We start from the raw sequence: 14,704 nt of genomic DNA, 5'->3' as shown, positions 1-14,704 counted from the left end.
ACCACATTCATACATTCATATCTTGTAGGCAGGATCAAATTAAGGAGTCATACTGTAGAGCAGATGAGCAGTGTCCTGCAGTTGACTGTAGTTGCTGTTGAGCTTGTGTTTTGCTGTTGGTTCTTAATTTTCGTTGTTGTCTAATCATCAGAAAGAATTTTGTTTTTAAAAAAAATAGATATTTCCACTGTTATACATGAATGTATGTTCATGAACTAAAGTTCATGAATTACTTTGGATTTTGTGCAATCATGAACTAATTTAAATTTCTGCCTGATGAATGTAACTGAGAACTCACTCATCTGCTTTTGAACAAAAGTTCATTTTCATTCATGAGTGCCAAGTTGGTCGCTTCAAAGACAAAACTGAACTGAACAAACTATTTAGGAGCCTTCTTGCAGTATGTCCAGGGATAAATATCATATTTGGCAACCGAGTCAGTGCGGCCACGCCCACCATTCATGGCAGACACATGACAGCTGCGTGAAAGGGGACATTGGGTAAATAGGACCAACTATGTTCTTCTGTGGGTCTTTTGTATATAGTATGCACGCATCCATTCATTATTTGAGCTACTCACCCTCACAAGGGTTGCAGGAATGCCGGAGCCTATCCCAGCTATCATCAGGTAGGAGGCAGGATACAATCACACTCACAATCACACCTTGGGGCAATTTACCATATTTTCCGCATTACAAGGCGCACTGTATTTATAAGGCGCACCTCCAATGAATGGCCTATTTAAAAACTTTTTCATATATAAGGCGCACCAGATTATAAGGCACATAGAATAGATGCGACAGTAGAGGCTGGGGTTAAGTTATGCATCCATTAAATGGTGCTGCACTAAAGGCTCAATATTGATCCATATGTAAGGCGCACCGTTGGCTTTTGAGAAAATTAAAGGCTTTTAGGTGCGCCTTATAGTGCATAAAATACAGTAGTCTGATTGAAGTGGCATCCATCGATCCATCCATCCAGTCATTTTCTTCACCACTTATCCTCACAAGGGTCGCGGGGAGTGCTGGAACCTATCCCAGCTATCAACGGGCAGGAGGTGGGGGTACACCCTGAACTGGTTGCCAGCCAATCGCAGGGCACATGGAGACAGACAACAGTCGCACTCACAATCACACCTACGGACAATTTAGAAAGTCCAATTAATGTTGCTTGTTTTTGGAATGTGGGAGGAAACCGTAGTGCCCAGAGAAAATACACTCAGGCACGGGTAGAACATGCAAACCTGAACCCGGGACCTCAGGACTGTGAGGCCAACGCTTTACCAGCTGAGCCACCGTTCCGCCACAAACTGCCATGAGGTGGAATTTATTTTGTTTTAAAGTGTTGGGCTCACAGTTCTGAGGTCCAAGGTTCGATCCCGGCCCCGGGTGTGTGGTGTTTTCATGTTCTCCCTGTGCCTCTGTGGGTTTTCTCTGGGCACTCCGGATTCCTCTCTCACCCGCAAAACATGCAACATTAATTGGACACTGAATTGCCCCCAGGTGTGATTGTGAAGAAGGCTGTTTGTCTCCATGTGCTCTGTGATTGGCTGGCAACCAGTTCAGGGTGTACCCCGCCTCCTGCCCGTTGACAGCTGGGATAGGCTCCAGCGCTCCCGTGACCCATGTGAGGATAAGCGGCAGAGAAAATGGATGGATGGATTATTTTATTCCAATTCTTGATCTAGATACAAAGTGTCCACAACATACATTACATAAATGACATAATGAACATAAATAGTGACTCATTGGAAGAATACACTACAGTCACTTGCTGATATATGTATTGCACTTTATGCAAGTTCGTAATCATCTAATGTCATCTTGAAACTTTTCACAGTATTGAAAAGCATTAGACCACAGATTGGCATAATTAGCCTGCCGCCAATTATAACTGGCTCACCAGATGACGTTTGTCAAGACACAATTATGAGCTGGGCTACTGCAGCGCAATGCTAGAAAAAAAAAAAAAAAAGACTGCTCCAGAACTCAGTTCACTTCCATGTTCCCTTATTTGTGGACCTGATTGGCTGCACACAAGAAGTACACGGACCGGGTGACAACCACTCTGAATCGCAGTACACATCAGCATCACTTCAAATCCACCTCACCTGTCCGAGTGTTCCTTTGCAATCGATCGGATAAAAGGTGCCCCTCGCGCCAGCTTCGTCCCCCCTCCCCCCGAGCATAACAAAGCCAGGCAGACCTCGGGAACCACAGTGGACCCAGCTGCTTCCTCGGTGCAGATGAGACAAGCTGGCTTGGCATTTATAAATGACAGTAGGGTGCATGCATACTTTTCTTTCCACTTTTCTTTTGTACTTCCCACAGATATCCCAGTTATAATGTCCATAATCAAACATTCATAGGGTTCGACTTTGACTGACAGTTAGATCGATGTGAGCTTCCATTAGGCGCTGAGCAGAGAGCGCTGTCCCTATAGTATTATAAGAATTATACTTTTCCTTTATTTAATAATAATAATGATAAAAATAATATAATTGGCGGCACGGTGGTTCAGCTAGTAAAGCGTTGCCCTCACAGTTCTGAGGCTTCAATCCTGGAACCGCCTGTGTGGAGTTTGCATGTTCTTCCCGTGCCTGCGTGGGTTTTCCTCCGGGCACTCCGGCTTCCTCCCAAAAACATGCAACATTAATTGGACTCTCTAAATTGCCCCTAGGTGTGATTGTGACTGCGTCTGTTTGTTTCAATGTGCCCTGCGACTGCCTGGCAACCAGCTCAGGGTATTCCCTGCCTCTTGCCCGTTGACAGCTGGAATAGGCTCCAGTACTCCCCGCGACCCTCGTGAGGATGAGCGGTAAAGAAAATGGATGGATGAATGGATGGATTGGAGTTTGCATGTTCTCTGCGTGGCAACGTGGGTTTTCTCTGGGCGCTCCCACGCACCCAAAAACTGCATTATTTGGACACGAGGTGTGAATGTGAGTGGGGTGATTTGTCTCAATTTGCCCTGAAATTGTCTGGCAGCCAGTTCAGGGTGTACTCTGCCTCCTGCCCGTTGACAGTTGGGATAGGCTCCAGCTCTCCCCGCGGCCCTCATGAGGATAAGCGGCGATGAAACTGTATGGATGGATGAGGTCGGGTCACAGTAGCAGTAGCTTTAGCACGGCTGCTCAGTCTTCCCTCTCTCCAGTCACGTCATCGATCCCGGGGTCTCTTCCCGGTGGGATGCATTATGGAGCTATCCTAACCAGATCCCCGTGCCGACCTCATCTGGCTCTTCTCAATGTGGAGGAGCAGCGGCTGTATTCTAAACCCCCTCCCGGATGACCGAGCTTCTCCACTGATCTCTACGGGAGAGCCCGGACACCTTACTGCGGAATCTGATTTCGGCTGCTTTGCATCTGGGATTTTGTTCTTTCTGTTACGACCCACAGCTCATGACCATAGGTGAGGGTGGGAACATAGATCGACTGGTAAATAGAGTGCTTTGCTTTATGGCTGAGCTCCTTCTTTATGGCCCCGTCACACCATGACCTTCTGGTCAGCGTTCTATAGTGTTTGAGGAAACGTTGGTAGTCGCCCATGGTCGCCGGGATAGCGCCAGAAAAGCATTGTTTGAATGCTAGTGAACGTCAATGATCGCCGGGAATCGGCGGAGAACGCCGGTCCGGAAAAAAAGTTTTGAACATGAACATTCTCACCGAGACCAGCGTTCATCAACGTTTAATTTTAAACACAGCAGAACGTTCGTGGAACGTTTTACTAAAGTTCGCCGAGCATTGCACGCGTTTGGCTTTGCAGTGAACGACTCAACTTGCAGCGCTAGTTGCTGAAGTCCGCACCCCACCTTTTTTTCGTCTAGGCGGCATGATGCTGACTGTTCAAACTCACGAGAACAACTGAAGTGACTATGAAACGTTTTCGTTCCCGTTCCACTGTAAAAATGACACACCAGCAAAACTCTATTCTGTGGTTATTCACCCGTTTAGTCACACGCTCAACACGCTCGTCTAACGCTGACCAATCGCTCGTCGCGCGCCAGTGACACGTTAGCACACGCTAATGGTTTTTAGAGGTATCTTATTTGGTCGCTGTTACACGCTTCTCGTGCGTTAGGCACACGTTAGTCATGCGTTAGACACACATTAATCACATGCCAGATGTGTCATCCTCATTTGAGAACCTTGAAAAATACAACGATTGAAATGTTCAGAGAACGTTGACCAGAACGTCATGGTGTGACGGGGCCATTACCGCAATGCACCGATACAAAGTCTGCATCACTGCAGTTGCTGCACATATCAGCTTTTCTCTTCATTACTTTCAACAGTGATATTTTGCTACCTTGAGAGCCAGAAAACTTGAGTGAATTTCACACAACATATAGAAAAAGTATCAAGATGCCATGCGAGAATAGGCAGCATTATAAAAAGATTACAAGAGGTTTTGCAGTGGTGGTGAAAATTAACGTGATATATTTTTCATCAAAGAAGACGAAAGAGAAACTGTCAGTAGCTGAAGTGCAATTTGCGTACCGCTTATTTAAATTTTGTATAAAAAAAATGTTTTTTTTTTTAGTGAGAAAAATTCACGTTTAACCACTTCATATTGTGAAATAAATTGCGTGCATGAATTCAATGTCAATCTTTCCAGTTTTTTGAATTTTTATACCAGGCTGCTCTTACACTCCCTCACACACTTTCAGGCTTGCATTCTATTATATGAACAAAATGTGTATTCTCATCTTGAATAAAATGAGCGGCGTGGAAAACGTGATTCCATTCAGGGACGATACTTTCTCTCTTCTCAAAATCACTTTTCTTTTGTTTATGCATTCATGACAATTGCACCTCGTAACACTCTCGTGTATAAAATATTGAACAATTTGACAGTTTAAATTAACCTCGTCTGTTTGTCATTTGTACAGTTTGCCACAAACTGTGCTTCCCACTGAGGAAGTCAATCTCAAAATTCCTCTAATTTCCTCTTCCATCCATCCATTTTCTTAGCCGCTTATCCTCAAGAGGTTGTGGTTGAGCCTATCCCAGTCAACGGGCAGCAGGTGGTGTACGCCCTGGACTGGCTGCCGGTCATTTGGAGCAATCACACCTACATGCAATTTAGAGTGCCCAATTACTGTTGCATGTTTTGGGGATGTGGGAGGAAGCCGGAGTGCCTGGAGAAAACCCACACGGGGAGAACATGCAAACTCCACACACATGGGGGCCGGGATTGAACCCGGGTCCTCAGAACTGTGAGGCCAACGCTTTACTAGCTCATCCAGCGTGTTGCCTCTCCCAATGATCGCTAAATAAAAAGAGAATTTCAATTTCAATTAATGAGCATAACAGTCTTAAATGGAGATTTATATTTGTTTTGTCCATCTGGTTTGTCGTTAATGACCTACATTGCCAAAACACGTCATATGGCTTTCTCCTTTTTATCCTCTGACAGTGGGGGGGCTCTATGGGCCAACCTGTCGGATGTGAGCCATCCCATTGCATTTAGCGATGTTTGGCACAGCTGAACCCTGATTCACCTTGCGGGTCCTCTAGGGATGGGGTGCGGGCAGGGGCTGTGGGGGCTGCCTCTCCAGCTGACACTCACGGTGACGGGAGGAGGCGGCGTGAGGAGAAGCAGTGGCCGTGCGAAAAGCGCCAAAGATGACCCGAGGACAAAATACTTTCAGAAACAGAGATTCAAAGTGACAGGCAATTTGAGAAAAACACACTAATGATTTTCAATTATTTGGTGAAAGGTCGAAGGGTCTCTCTTAATGGTATAAACATAACATGTGTACAATTTTCAGGAAATCTGTTTAATAGTCATCTACCTTTTCAGTGCCATAATTTCAAACTAAGTTGCCGTGGCACACAAGCGTACCACGAGAGCTAGTTAGGGGCGTCATGGGAAATTATGTCATTACATTTAATTTGTCCCAAAGGTCATAAAAAAAAGATCATTTGATCCCAATGGTCATTAATGTTTTATTTCGCCATAGACAACAAAAGGTGTCTATGTAACTCAGTAAAATATTTGGCACTGGATTAATTTTAATACACATTGTAATGGACACTAGAGGGCAGAAGTGAATTTGATGAGACCCCAGGAGGAAGTCAGGAAGAAGAAGGCCTGGGGGGAAGAGGAGGCACTTTCTCCATCCATCCATCCATCCATCCATGCATCCTTTTTCTGAGCTGCTTATCCTCAAGAGGGCCACGCCAGTGCTGGAGCCTCTCCCAGCTATCTTCGAGCTGGAGGCGGGGTACACCCTGAAATGGTTGCCAGTCAGTTGCGGGGCACATGGAGACAGACAACAGTTGCACAATTTAGAGTATCCAATGAATGCATGTTTTGGGGATGCGGGAGGAAACCAGAGTCTCCGTAGAAAACCCGTGCAGGCACGGGGAGAACATTCAAACTCCAAACAGGAGGGTCCGGGATTGAACACAGGACGTCAAAACTTTGAGGCCAACGTTTTCCAGATGACCCACCGTGCCGCCAGGTTTAATATTTACAAATATATTTTTGGTTTATCTGTCTATGTCCACGACATATTGTGAAAGGCAGAACAAATAAATGTTCTTCCATGAGATGGCAGAATTTACAATAGCTGTGTGTCTGACTAGCACAAATCCGCCATGGCCTTTGGTGTATTTCTACGGGGGAGGGGGTTAGACTGGGTCTTTCTTGTCAGGTATGTCCGAGGACCTCACGTGTCTGTTTGACTGCATGTACAGTTCACAAATCAGATTCACCAAATTCGCAGCGGATCCTCATGTCACAACTTAGATGTGGAACTAGCAGGTCTAAGTTTAAATGGACTTCCTGACACCATAACGACACCCTTACTGTACTCTATTGCACTTGCATGAAAATGAAAAGTATCATTGAAGTCTGAACTCCTGGTCATCCAAAATGTCACACCGACACCACCGAATTTAACACAGAATGGATTACCACACAAAACAAACACGGGCACCAAAATTTGCAATTGCCGCAAATAATAAGATTTGCGCTCGGACACACGCTGCCCAGTCTCCGAATATGGAGCCCAATGTCTTCATGAGAATATGTTAACTTTGTGTTTGATTAAACATGACCATTACTCACCGAGTAATTACATTTGTGGGTGAATTGAGACAAGAGCAACATTAGTTCAATATTCATACTTTTTGTTTGGTGGTGTGCCATGGCGTGCCATTTCTCATGTAAAATAGATTCCCTAATAATCATAATAATCCATCCATTATTGACTGCTTTTTCAGGTTAGGTTGTGGGAGAAGTAGCTCCAGCAGGGATACCCAGACTTCCCTTTCCCCAGCTCTTCCGGAAGGATCCCGAAGCGTTCCCAAGCTAGCCTAGAGACAAAGTCTGTCCAGCGTGTCATTCATAGGCAATGCAGGGCTAAGCGTCTCTCCGAGGGACGCAATGATATCATGCACTCAGGTGAGGATGCGAAACGACGGCCCTTTAGTTGCGGGGTGTACTCTTACCATCTGCTGCACGCTGTGGAAACACTCATCTAGCGCTCAAAAGGACACTTACGAAAGACTTATAGTGCGGGTATATTTGAAATAAATGAGTGTAAAGTTCAGGAGGCTATTATGAGGCACTTTATTCACTCGCTGGTGAGCAAATACATCTTTTCTGGCGATGCGGTTTTTACGTAATTATGAAAAAAATATTGTGGCTCCCACAGACTGGATTGTGAAAAGAGATGCTAAATGGATTTCTTTCCATAAAAGGCAGCTTGAGAATGCAATATCCCTGTTAGCTATAATCTTAACACCGGGGTATCAAGATGCTTTGTACTTTAATCCGTGTTTATTGATCATGATGTGATGATGCACTCTGCCTGAGGGATCAATGATATTTCTTTTTTTTTTTTACAATGGGGTTAAAGTCTGGTTATCATAATCAGCCCCGTATTTATTTTCTTTATCAGCCCAAGGAAGGCTATTCAGTGCTCCCCCCAAAGGCAGTGGTTTTACTTTTATTCCCCTCCTACCAAGAGAGAACTGTGTTGAAAATCAAACTCAGAACCAAGGACAGGGCCAGATGAAAAATTTCCATTTCTACGCTCAATGTCCGCTCTCTGGATGGTGTGAATGAATCTTCGGTCTTTGCGTGTGCCCTGTGACTGACTGGCGAGCAGTTCGGGGGGTTTATAATACGCCTTTCACCCAAAGGAAGCTGGGGCAGGCTCCAGCGGCCCATGTTCCTCAGTGGAATAACCAGTGTAGAGAATGGATGGTTGGATGGGGACTACTGGAGGTGAAAGTAAAATGTTTGGCAACTAGATAAATAATCCACTTCAGCACCAGCCTTGTGTTTTATTCTCCAGATGGAGGACAAAACAACACACACATTTCAGGAGTACAGTATGACCAGTGGACAAATTAGATTTGCAGCCGTTTATTCATGTCTGCAAGCAACAGTATGGTTTCATGCCTCGAACAGTATGGTTTCATGCCTAGAAAAAGTTCCACAGATAGATTATTTGCCTTGAGGATGCTCGTGGAAAAGTACAGAGAAGGTCAAAAGGAGCTGCATTGTGTCTTTGTGGATCTAGAGAAAGCCCATGACAGAGTACCAAGAGAGGAACTGTGGTACTGCATGCGCAAGTCTGGTGTGGCGAAACAATAGGTTAGAATAGTACGGACATGTAGGAGGGCAGTAGAAAAGTGGTGAGGTGTGCCGTAGGTGTGACAGAAGAATTTAAGGCGCAGGTGGTACTGCATCAGGGATCAGTTCTGAGCCCCTTCCTGTTTGCTGCGGTCATGGATAGGCTGACAGATGAGGTTAGACTGGAATTCCCTTTGGACCATAATGTTCGCAGATGATACTGTGATATGCAGTGAAAGCACGGAGCAGGCGGAGGAACAATTAGAAAGATGGAGGCATGCACAGGAAAGGAGAGGAATGAAGATTAGCCGAAGTAAAACAGAATATATGTGCGTGAATGAGAAAAGTGGAGGGGGAAGAGTGAGGCTACAGGGAGAAGAGATAGCGAGGGTGGACGACTTCAAATACTTGGGGTCAAAAATGCAGAGCAATGGTGAGTGTGGTAAGGAAATGAAGCAACGGGTCCAAGTAGGTTGGCACAGCTAGCGGAAGGTGTCTGGTGTGTTATGTGACAGAAGAGTCTCTGCTGGGATGAAGGGCAAAGTTTATACAACAGTGGTGAGGCCGAACATGATGCACGGACGGTGGTACTGAAGAAACAACAGGGAGCAGAAGTAGAGGTAGCAGAAATGAAGATGTTGAGGTTCTCGAGGAGGGTGGGAGTGAGAGATTGAGTGAGTGATTAGAAATGAGCTCATTAGAGAGAGAGCCAAAGTTGGATGTTTTGGAGACAAGGTTCGAGAGAGCAGACTTCGATGGTTTGGACATGTCCACAGGCAGGGAGAGTGAGTATATTGGTAGAAGGGTGCTGAGGGTGGAGATGCCAGGCAAAAGAGAGAGAGGAAGACCAACGAAAAGGTTGATGGATCCTGTGAGGGAGGACATGAAGACTGCGGGTGTCAGAGAGGAAGATGCACGAGATAGGCTTGGATGGAAAAAAGATGACACGCTGTGGCGATCCCTCACGGGACAAGCCGAAAGGAAAAGAAGAAGTTCATTAGCCTTTATTTTCCTCCATTTCTGTAAATAAGAATTAATTTCATCCATTGCAGTTTTTGCTCTCTTATGAGCCTAAAAGTGAAACTTCTCTGTGCTAACTTTTGAGTTTTCTGACGAATGCAGCTCTTTTCTTCACACCATCCATTGTTCAACGACCATATGTCTGATGCACATCATCGCAATGGGTGACTAGAACCTATCCGAGTGTTATTTTCAGTCGGAAAATGTAAGCTTGCATCGCTACAGCACTGCATTCATTATGCTTTAAATGTGGTCCGTAATTATTGCCATTAACTTGTCCAATAGCACGAGAGCGTGTACCTCATCCTGAATGGGCAATTATTTTCAAGGGAGTGTTTTGTGCGATTTTGACTGGCCTTTTGGTGATCACTAGCAGCATACGTACTCTGTTCTGCGGAGGATCAGCATGTCAAATCTGGGCGATGCAGCTGCTAAAAGCTGCCCCCATTCACCCTCAACTCTGGTTGCCATATAGATAAATACACAGCTTTAATTACAATGGACAACAAAGTGCTGCTTTGTGCTTGTACGACAAAACACGTAGCTTTTTGTCAGACTTTCGAAACCTGAGCTGTCACAGTGATTTTACACAGTCACATTTCAGCCTTTTAAATTGTTGGTATTAATCTGTAACGTTCCGTCCATCCATTCTTCTGATGATTGTATTTCAAATCCCTCGCAAGCAAATATCGAACAAGCTGATCAAAATTAGGCGTCAATTTGTTGCAGAGGTCAAAGATACTCTTGTCAGTAATTACCGACCCCTGACCTTTTTACCATAGTATTTACCATCATGGCTTGAAAATATATTACACAGCACCATCATAATAATATATAAAAACAATATATTATACATTAATAACAATATATTTCAGAGTGCTGCTTTGTAACAGAGTAAAACCCTGGCAATTGTGACATTCACACTATCAAATCATAACAGCGCTATTTAGAGGTTCGACCGTTTTCTTAGCCGCTTATCCTCACAAGGGTTGCCTATCCCAGCTGTCAATGGGCAAGAGGCGGGGTACACCCTGAACTGGTCGCCAGCCAATCGCAGTGCACATCGAGGCAAACAGCCACACTCACAATCACACCTAGTGTCAATTTAGAGTGTCCAATTAAAGTTACATGTTTTGGGGATGTGGGAGGAAACCGGAGTGCCCGGAGAAAACCCACGCAGTCACGGGGAAATCATGCAAACTCCACACAGGCGGGGCCGCAATCGAACTCGGGTCTTCAGAACTGTGAGGCCAACGCTTTACCAGCCGATCCACCGTGTCACCGCATTTCGAGGTGATTTAATTAATAGTTGATACTTTTAGCTTTGTATAGTACTTCACTTGCAAGTAATGTGTTCCTAAAACCACATGAATTACACAATCATTTCTTTATTCATTTTTCAAGGCTTTTATTCTCCCTGCTGCAACCCTAATAGTCACCGGGAAATGTCATTTGTCTCTTTCCAAAGCTCTTTTACACCGCAATAAAAAAAAAACAATCAATTACCTGTGTCATGTCATATCATTATCCAGGCCGCTTATTCTCACAAGGGTTGCGGGAAAGCTGGAGCCTATCCCAGCTACCGTCGGGCGAAAGGCGGACTACACCCTGAACTGGTCACCAGTGAGTCGCAGGGCAGATATCGACACCATCACAGAGCGGGAATCAATCGCACGCTGCCCGCACCGAAGCTAGGCGTGATGCAGTCCCAGTACACCCATCAGTGACCAATTAGCAGTCTTTTAGCAGGAAAGCTCGGAGTACACAGTATATTGTAATATTACCAGGGACCACATTATTAACCCAGTGCAGACTGTTCCTGCCTGGCTTTTCTTGCAGGTGCTCGAAAATAACCTGATACTGTTACAGGTAATTGCTCATTCATTAAATCACATTTGCAAACATTTTTGTTGAGGCATCTTATAAGCGCTGAAGGTAAATGAGGTTACACTTGAAATATTATGCACTGTTTTATTTTGCACTATTCAGCCATTGCCTCAGCACTATCTCTTCCGCTATGATTGAAATATTTCTTTTAGCTTCCGCAGAAGGTCAGAAAAGTAATTAACCCCGTTCTGCGCGCATCAACAGAAGAACTGTGACAAGCAATCTTGCTTTTTTTGGGGCACGCGCGCATGCCCAAACACACACACACACATTAAACAATAAGATTGCATTCGAATGGATAAATCAATGAAACATTTGTTTTATGGCAGCCTTAAACGGATAGACTTCATCATTGACAAGTTGTTTACGATTCATATCACTGCACTCCATTTAAAGGTGTTTGTAAAACCAAAGGGACAATGCAGGAGAAGGGACTTCTTCACCAATGCAAATGTCCTGTCTCTCCTTTTATGTCCTCCGTCCCATCCAGTTTTTCCACTAAGCAGCTGTCTGCTGGCATTACGCGTGTCCTCCACCCATCTGCTGCCCAGTGTCAGAGAGTTTCAATTTAAGAGAGAGCCACAAACTTGTTCAAAAGGCTTTAATGGCCATGATATTTTTCAACCCAGTGTGTACCACCTGCAGAATCCATTCCAAGTGATTTCTTGCTGTGTTTTTTTTTAGCGCTGCAACACCCTTCCCACTCTCCATAAATAAGCTTTTACCATCACATAATGGTGGGCTTTCCATACACAGCAGGATTTTTCTTTTAGTGTTACATGAATAATGTTAAATAAATCCTTTTCCCTTGAATTGTGCCACATAGTTCAGTTTCTTCATCTGGAATTGGCATGTGTGCGTCAAGTATTCATAGAATGCCACACAGAGCACTGACATTTAAAAAAGAAAAAAAAAAAACAAGCTAAAATGTGAAGTTTGAAAATGTGACTTCCTCTCGCGGCATTAGTGCATGTAGCCAAGAGTTCATTATAATGCTTACATCTTCCCGCCATTTATATGGTTTGGATTGCAGAAGATGGATATTCACTTTCATGCATCATTTAACCAAAAGATGACAACTGCAGTCCGCTACAATTTGCAACGAGTTCTACACAAACTTGCCTGGCCAGCAAAATCCACAAGCAGCGTTCCAAAGCAATAAAGTCATAATGATACATAGATATCTATACCTGTGGATATACTGTATGTAACCCAGTTAAAAATTGCCATAGTAAAAAATTAAAATACTGTAACTAGAGTAGCAATTAGGTTATAGGTTTTCTTTATACAAGGTGGTGGAATATTTGTTAAAGTGTGTGCTGAATTTATTTTCTGTTGATTTTGATTTGTACTTTTAGGAACGTGGGAGGCAGCAGGAATACTTGGAAAGACTCGCAAAACCATGAAGAGGACATACAAATTCCACACAGAAGTGCCAGGGTCAAAATGTGAACCTGGACTTCTTGACTGCGAGGGAGATATGCTAACTACTTGTCTAGTAGGTATTATTTATTTCCATGAGTGCCTGACAATGATAAATGATTCATAGTTCTTGAAGTACTTTGTACATGAAGTTACCAATATCAAAAATGCTGCTGAGCGGAACTAACTTTCATTTGTACAGTAAATATAAAAAATTCACACACCCCTTTTCAGGCTCCTGTAATGTAGAAAATAAGACCAAGATTAAAAAAAAAAAATGCAAAACTCTTTCTAACATTATTGCAACCTCGAACTGCTCATCCTGACTAGGTCGCAGATATGTTGGTGCCCATCTCAGCTATAGATCTGAGCAGGAGAGTAAAAATAAACAGCGGAAATAGTCTTATCATCTTGGTGTTTAGATGCAACAAATCACCTTCAAACTCACGTTACATGGGAGTAAGCAACACACGCCACCCGAACAAACAAATGCCTCTGATTAGGAACTTTCTTTCGGCTTGTCCCGTCAGGGGTCGCCACAGCGTGTCATCTCAGATGAACACTCATGTTTGTTTGGCACATTTTTTACGCCGGACGCCCTTCTTGACGCCAACCCTTCTCGGGGAGTAGAGGCCCCAGTGGGATACGAACTCACGACCCCCGGTTTACCAAACCAATGCTCTAATCACTGATTAATCTCAAATAAAGCTGTTCCAGTAGGCTTTTCATGATGTTTTTGTTGTTTTCTGATAAGTCCAATCTTGTACCCAAAATACTGCGGCCACTCGCAGTCCAAACGCTCGAGCTGTTGGAGGCAAACTGGTCTTGACCTCAGCACGTGCAAAGCGGCATTTCACGCAACGGAAACGCTGTAGTTGTACAAGCAGCGTGGCAGGGCGCACAGAGACAGACAACAGTTGCACTCACAATCACACCTTGGGGCGATTGTATATTTGTTTTTGAACGTGCTTTTTCTTTTAACTATTCCATGTGCATTGTTTACCTTTTCCCTAATAAAATGAAGTAAGATAAAATAAATCAGAGAAGGCGGCACGGTGGAACTGATAAAGCGTTGGCCTCACAGTTGTGAAGACTCGGGTTTGATCCCGGCCCCGCCTGTTTGGAGTTTGCATGTTCTGCCCGTGCCTGCGTGGGTTTTCTCTGGGCACTCTGATTTCCTCCCACATTCCAAAAACATGCAACATTAATTGGACACTCTAAATTTCCCCGAGGTGTGATTGTGAGTGTGGCTGTTTGTCTCTATGTGCCCTGCGAAATAATGAATGTTTGTCCTTAAAATTAGCTTGGATGGATATCTTGTATGCTGACATATTTATATCTTTTCAGTTGCACGGTAAATATGGGAATATCTAACTTCCTTGAGGACTTTTCACTCAGGCCAAGTATTTGGGAATGTTGAGATGTACACACCTGTGCCCCTCTCCTCCGCCACTCTCTCCAGTGATGCATTTTTCACATAGCGCTGCACAATTTCTGGGCACCGTCAGACCCAAAACGTCTATTTGTTGACATCTGCCAAAGAAAATGTAGCTTCCGTGGACGAAGCTGTGCGATGTGATCATGAAAGTAGCATTACCAGAGCTTAACAGAATAGACAGAAATGTGTGCAAGGGGCAGCCATTGAAACCAAAAAGCCCCCAAAAATGTAACAGGTGAGGGCATAAAGATAAAGATAAAGAGAGAAATGTATTGCTTGTCACTTATGCTAAAGAGGAGTCACTTTTATTGCCATGGCAAACAGTACATGCATACATGTATTTAAC

At 44.2% G+C, this 14,704-nt stretch overlaps 1 long non-coding RNA gene across 3 annotated transcripts in view; it reads left to right on the top strand.

Moving 5' to 3' along the window:
• Positions 1-511: 511 nt before the first annotated feature.
• Positions 512-14,704, top strand: part of LOC133495243 (uncharacterized) — a 38,404-nt gene continuing 24,211 nt past the window's right edge. For all 3 annotated transcript variants that reach the window (XR_009793523.1, XR_009793526.1, XR_009793520.1), the window contains exons 1-3: positions 512-628; positions 7,232-7,412; positions 12,857-12,996. This is a non-coding gene — a long non-coding RNA (uncharacterized LOC133495243). The remainder of the gene's footprint in view (positions 629-7,231; positions 7,413-12,856; positions 12,997-14,704) is intronic.

The sequence above is a fragment of the Syngnathoides biaculeatus genome, chromosome 2 (genome assembly GCF_019802595.1).
Source record: "Syngnathoides biaculeatus isolate LvHL_M chromosome 2, ASM1980259v1, whole genome shotgun sequence".
Taxonomy (NCBI): Eukaryota; Metazoa; Chordata; class Actinopteri; order Syngnathiformes; family Syngnathidae; genus Syngnathoides; species Syngnathoides biaculeatus.
This window is presented reverse-complemented; position numbering and strand designations above follow the sequence as displayed.